At 41.7% G+C, this 14,071-nt stretch overlaps 1 protein-coding gene and 1 long non-coding RNA gene across 16 annotated transcripts in view; one reads left to right on the forward strand and one right to left on the reverse strand.

The window, feature by feature from the left end:
* The window catches only part of RAD51B (RAD51 paralog B), a 914,255-nt gene that overhangs the window by 578,032 nt on the left and 322,152 nt on the right, over positions 1 to 14,071 (forward strand). The gene's annotated exons all lie outside the window — the stretch shown is intronic.
* LOC134808369 (uncharacterized) lies at positions 148 to 11,388 on the reverse strand. Of its 2 annotated transcripts, none has more exons than XR_010151170.1 (4): positions 10,554 to 11,388; positions 6,825 to 6,997; positions 3,647 to 3,794; positions 148 to 2,944 (listed from the first exon to the last, which is right to left on the reverse strand). It is a non-coding gene; the product is annotated as an uncharacterized LOC134808369 (long non-coding RNA). The 2 variants fall into 2 exon arrangements; XR_010151171.1 differs by having other exon boundaries at positions 3,708 to 3,794; positions 10,554 to 11,336.

Consider the following 14,071-nt stretch of genomic DNA (forward strand, 5'->3'; position numbering starts at 1 on the left):
CCCCTGGGGTAGTTTCACTTAGGAGCTATACAAAGTAATTTCTATGCAGTGGCTGGGCTGCTGTTTATAAGGTTGATTAGTAGAGCTTCTAAATCTAAAGCGCCTGGGGAGCAATTTGGTTGAAGCAGGGAAATAAAAGGCAAGGTCTTTATCATGGTTGATCTTTTTTTATTGAGCCGCTCCATGGGAATTTTCTCAGTGACTCAGATGCATCTACAGTGCAAAACGTGGGGCTTGGTGGCTCTTTGACATGGCAATGGAGGCCTAGCCCCAGGTAAAGGTGAACTTGCCAGGTCACTAAATATATTTAGGGCCCCCTTTTAACTTCCTTTACTCTCACAGAGGGTGATGTTTCTGGGGCCCTGAAATGTGTGGGAATGTTTCCAAAAGATTGTTCTGATGAGGGATCTGTTTCTGCAAACTCCTGCCCCACTGTTTGAAAGACCGTCTGCCCCAAATTCAGGTCTTTCTCATTTTTAGGGCCAGGGAAGAAGACAGAGGAAGAGAAGAACTGGGGGAATTTTGTTTTGAACTTGTGCAGTCTCTGTGGGCTGACTGAACAGTGAGCCAGGCAGAAGGTGGCTCCCTCTTTAGTCAGCAGGAGCAGGGCTGAATTTTATCAACATCTTCTGCAGGTGTAGGGAGAGGTCAAGATGTCATTTGGAATGATAATTTTTCTGATCAAAGTTAAGTTAAGGAAATTACAGTGATTGCATCTTTGTCCCCTAAAGTTTATGAGCCTCTTTGTAATCGCTGCTTCCGCAAACCCTTCCCCACCTTCCCAAGTTCTCAGGCCTCCATCTGCAGGGGCTGCTGGGCTTTTCCCTCCAGGAAGGACGGGCTCACCAGCTGGCCAGAGGTTCCTGTATTAGTGCTGCCCTGTACTGACTTGTGAGTCTCCAGTAACAATCCTCCGGTGTGGCACAGCTACAAGCAATGACCAGGGAGGCCCACCTTGAATCCTGAACCTCTTTGGGGGCTGACTCAGTCCTCTGAAACTGACTCTTGGATTCCTTCCTGGGTCTGCCACCAACTCATTTTTGTTTTTCTCAGCAAATCACTTCTCTGCCTTGAGACTCCATGAAATAATATAAGGTTTCCTTGGCAGGATTCTCTGACCTTTTTCAGAGACCCAGATTTCTTGTTTATTTTAATTTGAATGTCTCAATCCTCTGAAAGCATTTGGAATATTTTCTTCATTTCCCTCTCCCAAGGTATCTACTTTATCCCAGACAGGGCTCCCCCAGTGGGTTTTGAGGGGAAGGATGCTGAGGCTTTGGGCCCTGGCTCCTGTCCTTTACTTCACCTCTGCCAGGGCAAAGACCAGCACTGGGCTGACCTCCCCGGGCTGGGCCAAAAGAGAAGGCTGTGGAAGCTGCACGTCTCCGATGCTGCCCACTGTCCTTTCCCTCTGCAGCCACAGCTGCCTCCAGCCCCCCTCACCCCCGCCTGCTCTTTTTCTCAGTGAGCCTCAGCGCCAGTGCCCCAATGAGCTGCTGGGAACAGAGGTCCGTCCCCTGCACTGGCCTCGGCTCCCGGCACCAGAACATTCAGGCATCAATGGGAAACAGCAAGATCTGTCGGCATCCCCCCTTTCTTCAGGCTTTGAGGGCCACATTCTCCACGGCCATCTGTTCCCTTTCACCTCTCTGGACAATGTTGCTTTTTAAAGCCAGCGATTCTTCCTCCTTTATCCCCTCCTCTCCCGCCTCCCCTTCTTCTGTGCTCCCACCCTTTCTACCTCTCCTCTCTTTGCCCGATTCCTATGAAATTAGCCTCTTTTAAGATAAGATTTGCCCTTCCTCCATACAAAGCTGTTTTGCAAACACTATGGGTTTTTGAATTTTTATTTTTACATTTTGTTTGAAGTGAGGGCTTGCTACTTTTAAAGTTTGTGATTGTCTTGTGGAGGGGGTAGTCTTTTGATAGGGATAGGAAGGGGGAGGATAGAAAAACTTTTTAGTCATGAAAAAAGAAAATACAGAATAATAATGAGTTTTAGGTTCCTGCTGGCAGGCACTTGCCTCTTTAAAGAAGGAATCCTCCCTTTCCTTTCCTTGATGATCAGTTTAAGGAAATTTTTATGCTCTCGAGGTCTTCCCACCTTTTGTTACTATTTTGTTGTTGCTGCAATGTTGTTGTGCTGTTTTTAATTTAGAGCCAGGGCTTCTGTGGATCTGGTACAGCGGATTCCTTTGTCTTGGACAGAGCCATATACAACTCCAGAGGTTCCTGGATTCAGGCAGAGTGCCCATGGTGCCTTCTAGATGAAGCAATCATCCTGACTCAAGGGCTGGACATCAAGGGGTGTTTGCCCCAGGACTGACCAGTGACTAAGTGTGTGACCTTGGGCACATCACTTTCTTTAAGGATAATGATGACAGAATCATTTACTTCAAAAAATTCTTAACACATGATTCTTCTGTTTGTACTATTACTTGGTTTCACAAGCAAGACGAGTCCGTGGTAATGTCATGAAAACTTATGGGTTATCCTTGGGTAAGGATGTACCAAGAATCCACCGTTAGGGTCTAGTTGAGCAGCAGACATGGGAAATATCTAAAACAAGGACGGACTCCTGGCTGTGGCTGCCTGTCAGGATCACAGAGCAGGGACACGGGCACCTGCAGAGTTGGGCTGACAGATTGAATCCTGTCTCTCCTACTTACTAGCTATACAGATATCAGTAAGGTTTTGTCATCTATAAAATAGGGGCAACACTAGAGATATACTTCTTATGGTCGTTGAGACAATTAAGAGATTTTTATCATGTAAAGCACTTGGAATAGTTTCTGGAACCTGGTCGGTACTATGTCGTTGTCCCTCTTCCCATCCCACATCCACATTACAGATGAAAACATGGGCTAACGGGTTTTCTGCAGGGCTCTTCTTAGTCTTTCACATTCACCTTCTGCTGCTTCATTTTTTCATTGCAGAGTGAACACTGATAAAATAAATAATGTAATTATCAGATTATAATGATGATTAACACAGTGATTCTATTTAGAAATGTCATAAAATAGTGAAACATCCTAAGATACAAAAAGATATATGATCATGTACTTCTGGCAAAGAAGGTGAACCAGATGTGGAGATGATAGTCATAGAAGGAAAGCCAGTCATGATTTTGGCAACTGGGATCACCTTACATATTTTCAGTTGGAGAAAACCTGGAGATTTATTTTTCTTTTGGTATCAATTTCTAGAAACCTGTCGTATGACTAAGAGTTTCCCAACAATAGGGAGAGAACATTATTAAAATATGCTTTTCTAGAAAGGCCCAAATGACTCTGAATAAGAAACTGAATATTATAATTTAATGAGGAAAAGAAAATGAATGGGATGTCCAGAAAATTGGGGCGGGGAGGGGGTGGTTTCCATGCATTTTCCCTCCTAGAAAGGGAGATTAATGACCATTCTTATAATATCTAAATGGCCAAAAGAAACAATGAAAAGAAAAATAATGAATCAGACTCTGGGGTTTAAATCCTGACTCTGCCACTTGCCAGGTGGCCTTGGGCAAATCACTTTCTTTGTAGCGCAGCTTCCTTCAGTAGAAAATTGGTATGATAATGGTACCTCCCTCACAGAGATAATGTATGTAAGGTGTTTAGCCTGGAAAACAATAATTATCCCAAAATGTTACCTCATAATTCTTTACTGTAATGTCTTATATCAACTGACATCTGAGATGTGGGACACATTACCCAAAGTTGGTAGTCTTGATCACTTTGCGGATGCTGGTCATTTGCAGTAAATCCATAGTTCTGTCTCATTTCTGGATAAGCATTGGCCTTCGAGGAAGAAGGAAATTGGTTTGCTTAAGAATTCATATTTTGCAGATGTGAACTGACTGGCTACTGACACCAAAACCAGTTCCCCCAATTAAAATAACCCTGCTAGCCTCAGCACATTTTGTTCATGAGCTCCCTCTCCCGCCATGAGGCGGCTGCCTGAAAGTACTTGACTGCCCTACCCTCCACTCCCCGGGGGTTGGGACATGCTTGTGAAGAGATACTTGAGGAAGTTAAAGCAAGGTCATCTCCATTGCCTAAGCCCCACACCCTGGTAAACTGCACACTGTTTGGACCTTGAAACTTGTGAGCTGCGAATTCCTGTCACAAATGGAGTTTTCCTCCCTCCTGTGGCCCCAGTTTGTGGTGAGCCTTGTGTTGGCATGGTGGCCATGGGGACACCCCTCGTGTATGTGTGTGTAGGCCCCCAAAAGGAGAAGTGTAGCAGCTTCCCTCAGCCTTGCCTCAGAAAGCCGGGTCCAGATGGCCAAGGAAGCACACTGCATTGAAGGAACTCCGCAGCCAGAGTGAATTTACCAGTGTGGGAAACAAAAACCTTAGGGTTCTGGTCTAAAATTCTGGGAGCAAAGGACACTGGGATTGCCTCCACCAAATGTCAACATTTTACTGCTTCCCCCACCCCCTTCTCAGAGCCTCGAGGGCAGCAAACATATGTGAGGCCAGCATTCCATTCCCTCCCACGCAGGAACATATGCTGATTCCTATCAGGATCCTCTGCTTCCCAAAGAGGCTGATGGAGATGGGGAGGGAGGAAAGCATAACCATAAATCCTCACACTCTGGGCAAGGTGATAATTGAAAGCATTCTCCACCATGACGTGCTCTCCAGTGCCAGGGCAGCAGGCAGCTGGGACAGCTAAAGCTGGAGAAGGCCTGGGCCGGGGCCCAGCTCTCCCTCTGACCAGGTGAATTTTGGTGGTCGAGTCACTTCTCTGCCTATGAAATGGGAATAAGGATTGTATCCATATTGTGGGATCAAAGGAAGCACTTTAAGTCAAATTCATCAGATGCACTTAGGCACTCTGGAGTTTTCAAAGCACCTCAGCATTTCTGTCTTGACTCACTTGATTCTTTTTGCTCCCCTACTTGCACTCTGTTCCTGCTGTCACTGAGGAAACACAGCAGAGTGTGAACTCTGAAAGCTGACCCTTGTTTGGTGTCTTGAAGCAATGCAGGTCAAGGAGCAAGACTGAGGAGGGGCCTTAATGAGGGTCTCTGAGTGAGGACCTGGGCCCAGTAACCAGCCCTGGCCCGTTTCATGCCCAGGCTATCAGCCACCTCTCCTACCAAGTCTCTCTGAATTAGTATTTTGGGTGTCTCCTCAGACAACAGCTCCAAGAAGATGAATTATGGCAGTTCTAAAGGGTATTTACATCTCTTCTCTCTATTCCTCTTGGGAAGCAGGGTGGGGGATTAAGTCAGTCTTAAAAACTGGCTAAAGGGCATTCTCCAGAATGATGTCTTCTGAGATTAAAAGGACACAGAGCCACATCACAAGATACTAGGTGGAGATTTTCTAATACAAATGTATGCATGATGGTACATGGACTGTCTGCGGGATCTGAGGAGTCTGTAATTGCAGGCAAAACAGCAAATGCCTAATACATGATTTTTTTTCAAATGTTAGCATATATTAGGATCATCTGAGAGAGGTTTTTGAAAATATGGACTCTTGGGCATCACCTCCAAAGATTCTGATTCATCAGGTTTGGGATGGGGCCTAGGATTCTGCATTTTAGAAAGTTAACAGATGATTCTGATGTATAGAAACATATGAATGCCCTAGTAATTTCTCCAGAGATCCAATCCCATGTCTTGATTTTATATCAATGACCAAGTAATCTCTCTGGAAAGGCCAACCTACATTTTCCCACTAATTTTTTTTGGGGGGAAGGAGAGTTCAAACCTACAGAAAAGTTCCAAGAAAAGTATATTGAACTCCCCATATACCCTTTACCTGATTTTTTTTTTTTTTTTTTTTTTTTTGAGATGGAGTCTTGCTGTGTCGCCCAGGCTGGAGTACAGTGGCGCAATCTCGGCTCACTGCAAACTCCTCTTCCCGGGTTCACGCCATTCTCCTGCCTCAGCCTCCCGAGTAGCTGGGACTACAGGCGCCCGCCACAATGCCCGGCTAATTTTTTAGTAGTTTTGGTAGAGATGGGGTTTCACCGTGTTAGCCAGGATGGCCTCCATCTCCTGACTTCATGATCCACCCGCCTTGGCCTCCCAAAGTGCCGGGATTACAGGCGTGAGCCACCAAGCCCAGCTCTTTACCTGATTTTTAACACTTTGCCTCATTTATTTTTATCTCTTGTATATTAGTTACCAATTTATTTTATAATATTGTTAACTTATTATAATTATCTTTGCTGAACCATCTGAGGGCAAGTTACAGATATCATATCCTTTCATCCCCAAATACTTCAGCATTTATCTCTTAAGAACAAGAACTTCTCTTACATAACCACAGTACAATGATCTCACCCAGGAAATTAGTATTGATACAATACTATTATATAATATACTGGCAATATTCAAACTTTGCCAGGTGTCCCAATAATGTACTCTATGGCAGTTTTTTCCAGGATGCAGTCCAGGATTAGACATGGCATTTTAGTTGAAATGTCTTTTTGCACTAATGGTTTTTAAAGCCATTGATGTTCTCCCAGAAAAATTTTTCTTCAAGAACATATTTCCTAATAAACAAATCATATTTCTTTTCTCTTCTGTTCTTACTGCTTGCAAAGAGCCAGTGATCCAAAGTGGGCCTGAAGCAACAGCAGGCTTACCCAGGCCTGATTCTTCACAAGCTAAGGCCTGGGCAAAGGACCCTCTCTCAGCCCTGGGTTTGCCTTGTGAGCTGATTTCCTGAAGGCAAACCACATGACTGCTGGTGTGTCCCCTTGCTGTTCAGTCAAGTGGGTGGCCACCTGGCTTTCTCCTTGTCCCAAAGTACTTCATTGGATATGTAAAGCGACCAAATGTTACTTCACTGTAGTTTGAATCTTACCCAGAAAGAGTGACTGGTAAAGGACATGCCACTTTGCACCCTTCCCAGCTCTCTCCAAAGGCAGCTGGCTGAATGCACACTTCTGAGGGTGATGTTTTTTCCAGCACTCAGGGATATACCCAGTGTGAGATCAGAATCAGCAGCTGTATTCATTCTGCCTCAGCCAGTGCCACCTGAAACAAATATCAAGTGGTCAAAAAATGAGATGGTGACCATGTATAATACACAAGACTTATTAGAATTCAACTCTGGTATCCGCCTGCTGCCTCTGACTCTACAATGGGAGCAGGAAAGCAAAGCTCATACCAGGACAGCTGAAAGGTGTGGTCTGAGGATTTCATGGTGAACAGATAGAACACACTGTGGGGGGAAAAAAACGTATTTTATGCAAGCATCTTTCTGGCTTGTCTTGAATGAAGCTAAATTTAAAGAGAAAGTGCCACAGATTTCTTTAAATGGTTAGGTTTTTGTTTTCTTTGTTTTATTTTGCTAGTATTTACTTAAGGGTAATATGTGTTTTCTGTAATGAGTGAATTTATTTTTAATTAAAAACTTATTTGCAAAGGTCAAGAGATTTCACTACAAGTCACCATTCAGGATTTTTTTTTTTTTCTTTCCTTAAGTAGAAGGTAGCAAGGGGAAAGCTGTATTGGAGAAAAGGTTCAGGGGCATGGCCTCCTGGAGAATGTTGGGAGTTGAGCTGATGGGAGGAGATTGCTTCTTTTTATTCAGACAATCTAGTTCTGTTCTTCTTATGCCTACTATTGTTTTCCTTGCCATCTTTGAGACCTTGATGATCGACACTGCAGACACAGCAGAGAAGCCTAGTACAGCATCCCCTACTTCCAGACTGAAGCTTTTCGTATAAAGTGAGCATGCTCACTGTGATTCTGGACAGTTCCTACATAGTATCTCTGTAGGATAACATATGTCTTGGTTTTCTCAGGGCAAGCTCAGTTTATCTCTGTTATCCCAGTATAACTATTAAAATGTCCCCATTTCATTTTCAGAAATGTCCTGGTTGGATAAGAACTTAAAGTATTTTGTTAAGACTCTGGGAAACTGAAGGTATTTTCTCCCTGTCCATGAGCCAGTGGAGTTGTTGAGTGATTTGTGCTGGTGCATACCAGTCTCTAGCCTAGTGGATGGCTCACCCCCGCTTCTCCCCTACCTTGTGCTATGGAGGATCCGTCCCTAACTCTTGCATTCCAGAGGTTCTGATTGCCTCACTTCTTCCTGTCTTCTGCTTCACATTTCTTACCTTTCTCAGTAACGAGTTTGCTGAGACTTGGATCAGCCTAGGTATGTTGTGCAAGTAAAGCCTCTGGACTGCATTCACTCCTTTCACCTCCAGCCAAGAGACATCAGGAATGAAATTTTCTGCTTTACTAAAGTGAAGCAGCCCATTCTTTACCAGCCAAATGCCTTCCTCAGTGGGTAAATGGTATTAGTTGAAGCAGTTATTACATAGTTTTATGCCTCAGATCCTGTATTTATAAATCTGAAAGACGACTAATAGCTTTAAAGTATTTTGAGAATCTCAAAGCTCAGAAGATTATAAATAACAAAAGATATATTTTTTCGTATCTAAAATGGTAGCACAAATACTGCGGTTGCTTACTTAATAGATAGCGTGTGGTCCCTGAGCCATTGCAGCTGATGGGTTTTTTCCAGTGCTCTATTTATAGAGCTAGGTCAGAAATATCACTTCCGTTGGAACCTGACCTATAGACCATTGTCAATTTTAGAGACCCAAGGAAGTAGAATGCACCCTAAATACAGCTGGTTCACAGATTCAGTTAGTGAACCGCAAGCCCTCAAGGAAATTAATTTTGCTGGAAGATAAATGTCTGAGCCTATCCCAGTCTCTTTTCTTTGACACCTTTGTCCTGTGGTCTCACAGAGCTTGTAGGTCATCTTGAATCTTTATTCTAAAAATAACCTATTATAGGCAGTTTCCCAGCTTTAATAACTTACTCATCCTCTTCACCTTTTGTTGCTAAAATTCTGCATTGTATGGAACAAGAACTGATGACCTGCCAAGAGAGGTAACCAAGATTCTCAGTCCCTTCCCCAGTTCAAATGGATGGTCCAATAAAGAACCATGCTCAGCAAGTGCCAGGGGCCTAGTTTTAAACAGGAGAAGCTGAATTGAATGGATGATGAATTGAATGAATGAATTGAATCCTTCTGATCCCTAGTCTCGCACTCAGACTCCCGTCTTTAAGCTTTGTTACTATGAAGTTGTGTTTGCTGGGACTTGGCCACTGGTCAGCACAGGTTTACCCATCATAAAGTCTTACTAAGTAGGGTAGACTAAGAAAATCTCTAGTCTGGAGAGAAATCTGCTATCAGCAAAAGAACCCATGCCTGTGCTCTTTTCAAGCACAAACGGGTGCTGGGTAGGGCACAGCGATTCAAAGACAGCGCATGGAGTGGTGCATTCTCAAACTTCCTGGAACAAGTGAGGTTCTCGATGAGGAACTCATTCATATCATCAAAATACCAAAGACTCAAAGTTTTTTAATAAGGCAGGAACTATTGAGGTCATTTACCCCTTCTTGTCATGGATGAGGAAACTGAGGCTCAGTGAGGTTAGGTAACTGCTCATTACCAAGCCCTACTCTGAGGTTCTTTGTTACACTACTCTCCTCCCAGCTGGTCTCATCAAAAGCCCAGACGGAGTCAGAAATAGAACTGCAGGGTCCTGCTTTCTAGCCAGCAGCTGGCCACAGGCTATCATGCATTACATGGAATGTGCTTCAGGATGTGAGGACAAGGGATATGAACGAGAATGCAGTTCCAGTGGTAACATACCATCTTCTTCCCTGGATTTATTTCAATCCTGAAAACATTTGTAGGTATTGTTATTCCTTTATTTTTTTTAATTTCTTCTTTCTACTCTAAATAAATGGGCTTTCATCTGCAGGGACTGGAGGGACCAAATATCCAGAATATCCAGTCCGCTAAGGCCATGAACTTTTCCTTCCCCTCTGTTCCTATTTTGGGAGTCATTGCTTTGTTTTTTTGACTTTTTTTTTTTTTTTTTTTTTTAACATGGAAAAGCATTCTTTTAAAGTTGACCCTTTTGCTGCAGGGCAAACGCTTTTCTGTTATGCACTAGAGATTCAGTTTGATCTCCTAGAAATGCTTAGCACAGGAGTCATAAATTGAAATGTTTTCAGAGAAGGAGCTTTCTCATTAAGAGCTTTCCAACAGGCCTCTTCTAAATACTGACACGGGTTGGTACCAGAAGCCCATCACCTTTTTGGAAATCAAGGCTACATAGCAACCTGGTTATCCTCCTCCAGTCTGATTGCACGAGGGCTACACCCCATGTATACAGAGCAGAGAGACAGCTCCTTGCCTTGTGAGAAATTCGTCTTCATAATCAACTCCCACACCAAATGAGTAAGGAATTGGATCCAAAAGATAGTCATGAAAGATATTCCAGAATCCAAATCATGTGTTTTAACCACTTTGCAACTAAGATTTACTATCTTGCCTCATTGTTAACAGAATAAAAAATGCAGGAGATAATGATTAAACTTCTTTCCTCCCTAGAATTTCATCTTCAGTGTTTGATCATCATTGTTCCTGTCACTTATACATATCAAGTATCTTCATCTAAGGGTCACCAAGAACCTCTGGTTGCCTGGAGGCCAGAATTATTATTCACATTTTACAGATGGGTTAGCAATCACAGAAAGAGAACATGCTTTGACTTACCTAAAAGAGTCTCTGAGAGAGTGGAGAGTGAATGTTCCCACAGTCTTTTACAGAGCCCTGACTTCAGTGTGAATAGATTAGATTTGCTCTATGTAGCTTACACAGAGACTTCTACAGGCTCAATCCCATAACAATGAAAATCCTCAAAAATGAAAATATTTTCAAAGCTCAGTTCACGTATTTGATTTTTGTATTTGCATTGGAATTAACCAAATTCCAGACAATGAAGTTATACTGCTTTGGCAGGTCTAAATATCACAATCATCAAAAAGGAGAGAGCGGGAGTGAGCACCTCAATTTTTAGAACTTCCTCTTAAAGTGAACATAGAGAAGGTTCACTTATCTGTTTCCTAACCAATTAGGTCATCTTGCAGGAAATCACCTTTTCTTAAAAGCCAGTAGGCAGATTCCTCCTACTTTAAATTTCCCATCAACAGCATTAACAATCATTTATGCCAGCCCTCTCACAGGAATGCTTGAAAGTCAAAAGACATAAGAGACCACTAAGTTTTCTAGTTTAAAATAAGGTCACAACTTTATAGTAACTTACAGTTTCCCTGCCTCCCTCTCTCAAGTGATTCTATCACTGTAATCACCCTTCAATTGCTTTCCTATACTTGAGGCCCTATTAAGTAAACTATCTTTCCAATCCTTGCCAGATTTTTAATTCTACAACCAGAGAGGATCAGTTCCAGGCCGCCTGACTTGCGTGAATCCAGCTGCTGGGCCAGTTGAGTGAGATTAAGTAACTTGCTGAGCCAGAGTATATGCTGTCTTTCTGGAAACCCCTTGCCCTGGGTTATCACTGTACATCAGAACAGAGGAAGCCGAGTATGGAGCCTGAGTGACATGCAGAGCTCAGATGAGTGATAAGATCCTCATGACACACTTCCATCGGTATCCTCCCAGAGATGGGCCTTTGAGCTCTCAAGACTCTTGTGGGCTGGCAGAATAACACGTTATTTGACATGAGAGACATGATAAGCCCAGAGAAAGCTAATTGGAGTAGTGGTTAAAACTCAGTTGGCCTGGTTTCGAACCCTGGCTGTGTCAGTAACTAACCATGTGAACTGGAGTGACTTAGTTTCTCATAGCCTCATTCTGTCAATAGGGATGTTAATATTACTCACTTCATAGGATTGTTGTAAGGATCAAAAGAGATGTAGCTAAGATATGAAGCTCAACAAGATTTAAGCTTACATAGTGCCTAGCACATAGTACCTTAAAAAATATTGCCTTTCCACCTTGGGCAACATAGTGAGACCCTGTCTCTACAGAAAAATAAAAATAAGTTAGCCAATCATTGTGGCATGTGCCTGTGGTCCCAGCTACTCGGTAGGCTGAGGTGGGAGGATTGCTTGAGCATGGGAATTCAAGGTTACAGTGAGCTATGATCATACTACTGCATTCCAGCCTGGGCAGTAAGGGAGACCCTGTCTCTAAAAAAAAATTTAAAAATTGCCTTTCATTATCATTAACTTTCAAGGCCTTGCTGTTATTACTTTTATGGTGGATTAATGTTTGTAAGAACTCCTAAAAATACAAATGGATATTTTTAAAGTCTATAGTAGACTACAGTCAAGCTTGCTCACTCAGGGTTTCCTTTGGAAACTTTTCTGTGGTCATCTGTACTCATGGCCCTTACTTAAGACTTGGGTTTACCTGTCCAGAAAACAACCAAATACATGGGTACTTTTTTATACTATTCTTATTGTTTTAGCGACGCGGAGTCCTTTAAATAGTTGCTCCTGGCCCAAATGTGGCTCCAATCTCTGAAGACATCCTGTGTCTTCCTTTAGACCCGAGAAACTCCTACAGTTTATCACCAAAAAAAAAAAAAAAAAGTTTGAGTGCTTAACTAGCAACTCCTAATTATTCACATGTAGCTTTTTCTTGACAAACTTTAGAGCTTAGCCTCCCTTGATCCCATCACTTAGCAGGCATCTAAGCAACTAATTTCTAGAGTTTACTTGAAAAATGTAAACCTGTTAATTTTAGCTAAGCAAGATAGAATTAAGGATGTAAATCTGCTGCCAAAACAAGGATACAATATGATTCAAAATTTAGTGGAAATAACTTTTTAATTAGTCATTTAGTCAGTATTATAAGCATCCTCTGTGTCTCAGACCTTGTGTTAAGTAACTCAGGCATGCTGACATACATCAGGTGTGAGTTTGGCCTCTTTATAATATACAGTCATATGTCACTTAACAATGGAGATGGGTTCTGAGAAATGCATCATTAAGCAATTTTGACATTGTGTGAACATCATAGAATGTATTTACACAAACTGAGATGGTATAGCCTACTACAAACCCAGGCTGTATAGTATAGCCCATTGCTCCTAGTCTACAGACCCATTCAGCATGTTGCTGTACTGAATACTATAGGCAATTGGAACACAGTAGTAAGTATTTGTGTATCTAAACACATCTAAACAGAAAAGGTACAATAAAAATGGTAAAAGGATTAAAAATGGTACACCTGTGTGGGGCACTTACTATGACTGCAGCTTATAGGACTGGAGTTGCTCTGGGTCCGTTGGTGAGTGCACCTACTGATGAATGAACATGAAGGCCTAGGACACTGCTGTACACTACTGTAGACTTCATACACCCCGTATCCTTAGGCTACATTCATTGATAGAGACATTTTTCTTTCTTCAATAATAAATTAACCTTTGATTACTATCACTTTTTTACTTTATAAATGTTTTAATTTTTTAACTTTTTGATCTTGTAATAACATAACTGAAAATACAAACATTGCATAGCTGTTCAAAAACATTTTCTTTATATCCTTATTCTATAATCTTATTTCTGTTTTTTAGATTTTTTTACCTTTTTAAACTTTTTTGTTAAAAATTAAGACACAGACACACACATTAGCCTAGGACTACACAGGATCAATATCATCAATATCACTGTCTTCCACCCCCCCATCTTGTCTCACTGGAAAGTCTTCAGGGGCAATAATACGCATGAAGCTGTCATCTCCTATGATAACAATGCCTTCTTCTGCAATACCTCCTGAAGGATCTGCCTGAGGCTGTTTTACAGTTAACTTCTTAAAATAAGTAGAATATACTCTAAAATCATGATTAAAAAAAGTATAGTAAGTACATAGTACATAAAAGTATAGTAAATACATTAAAAGTATAGTAAATACATAAACTACATAAAAGTATATATAGTAAATACATCAATATAGATATGATAAAAAGTATAGTAAATACATAAAAGTGTAGTAACTACATAACTGGTTTTTGTATTTACTAAACTGGTTATTATAAGTAGAGTAGACTCTAAAATATTGATAAAAAGTATAGTAAATACATATAATAAGATCAAGTATTATGTACTATGCATAATTGTATGTGCTATACTTTTATACAGCTGAGATTATAGTAGGTTTATTTACCCTGCATCACCACAAGCATGTGAGTATGCATTGTGCTATGATGTTACCACTGCTGTGACATCACTAGGTGATAGGAATTTATTAGCTGCATGATAATG

Source organism: Pan troglodytes, chromosome 15, assembly GCF_028858775.2.
Source record: "Pan troglodytes isolate AG18354 chromosome 15, NHGRI_mPanTro3-v2.0_pri, whole genome shotgun sequence".
In the NCBI taxonomy this organism is placed as follows: domain Eukaryota; kingdom Metazoa; phylum Chordata; class Mammalia; order Primates; family Hominidae; genus Pan; species Pan troglodytes.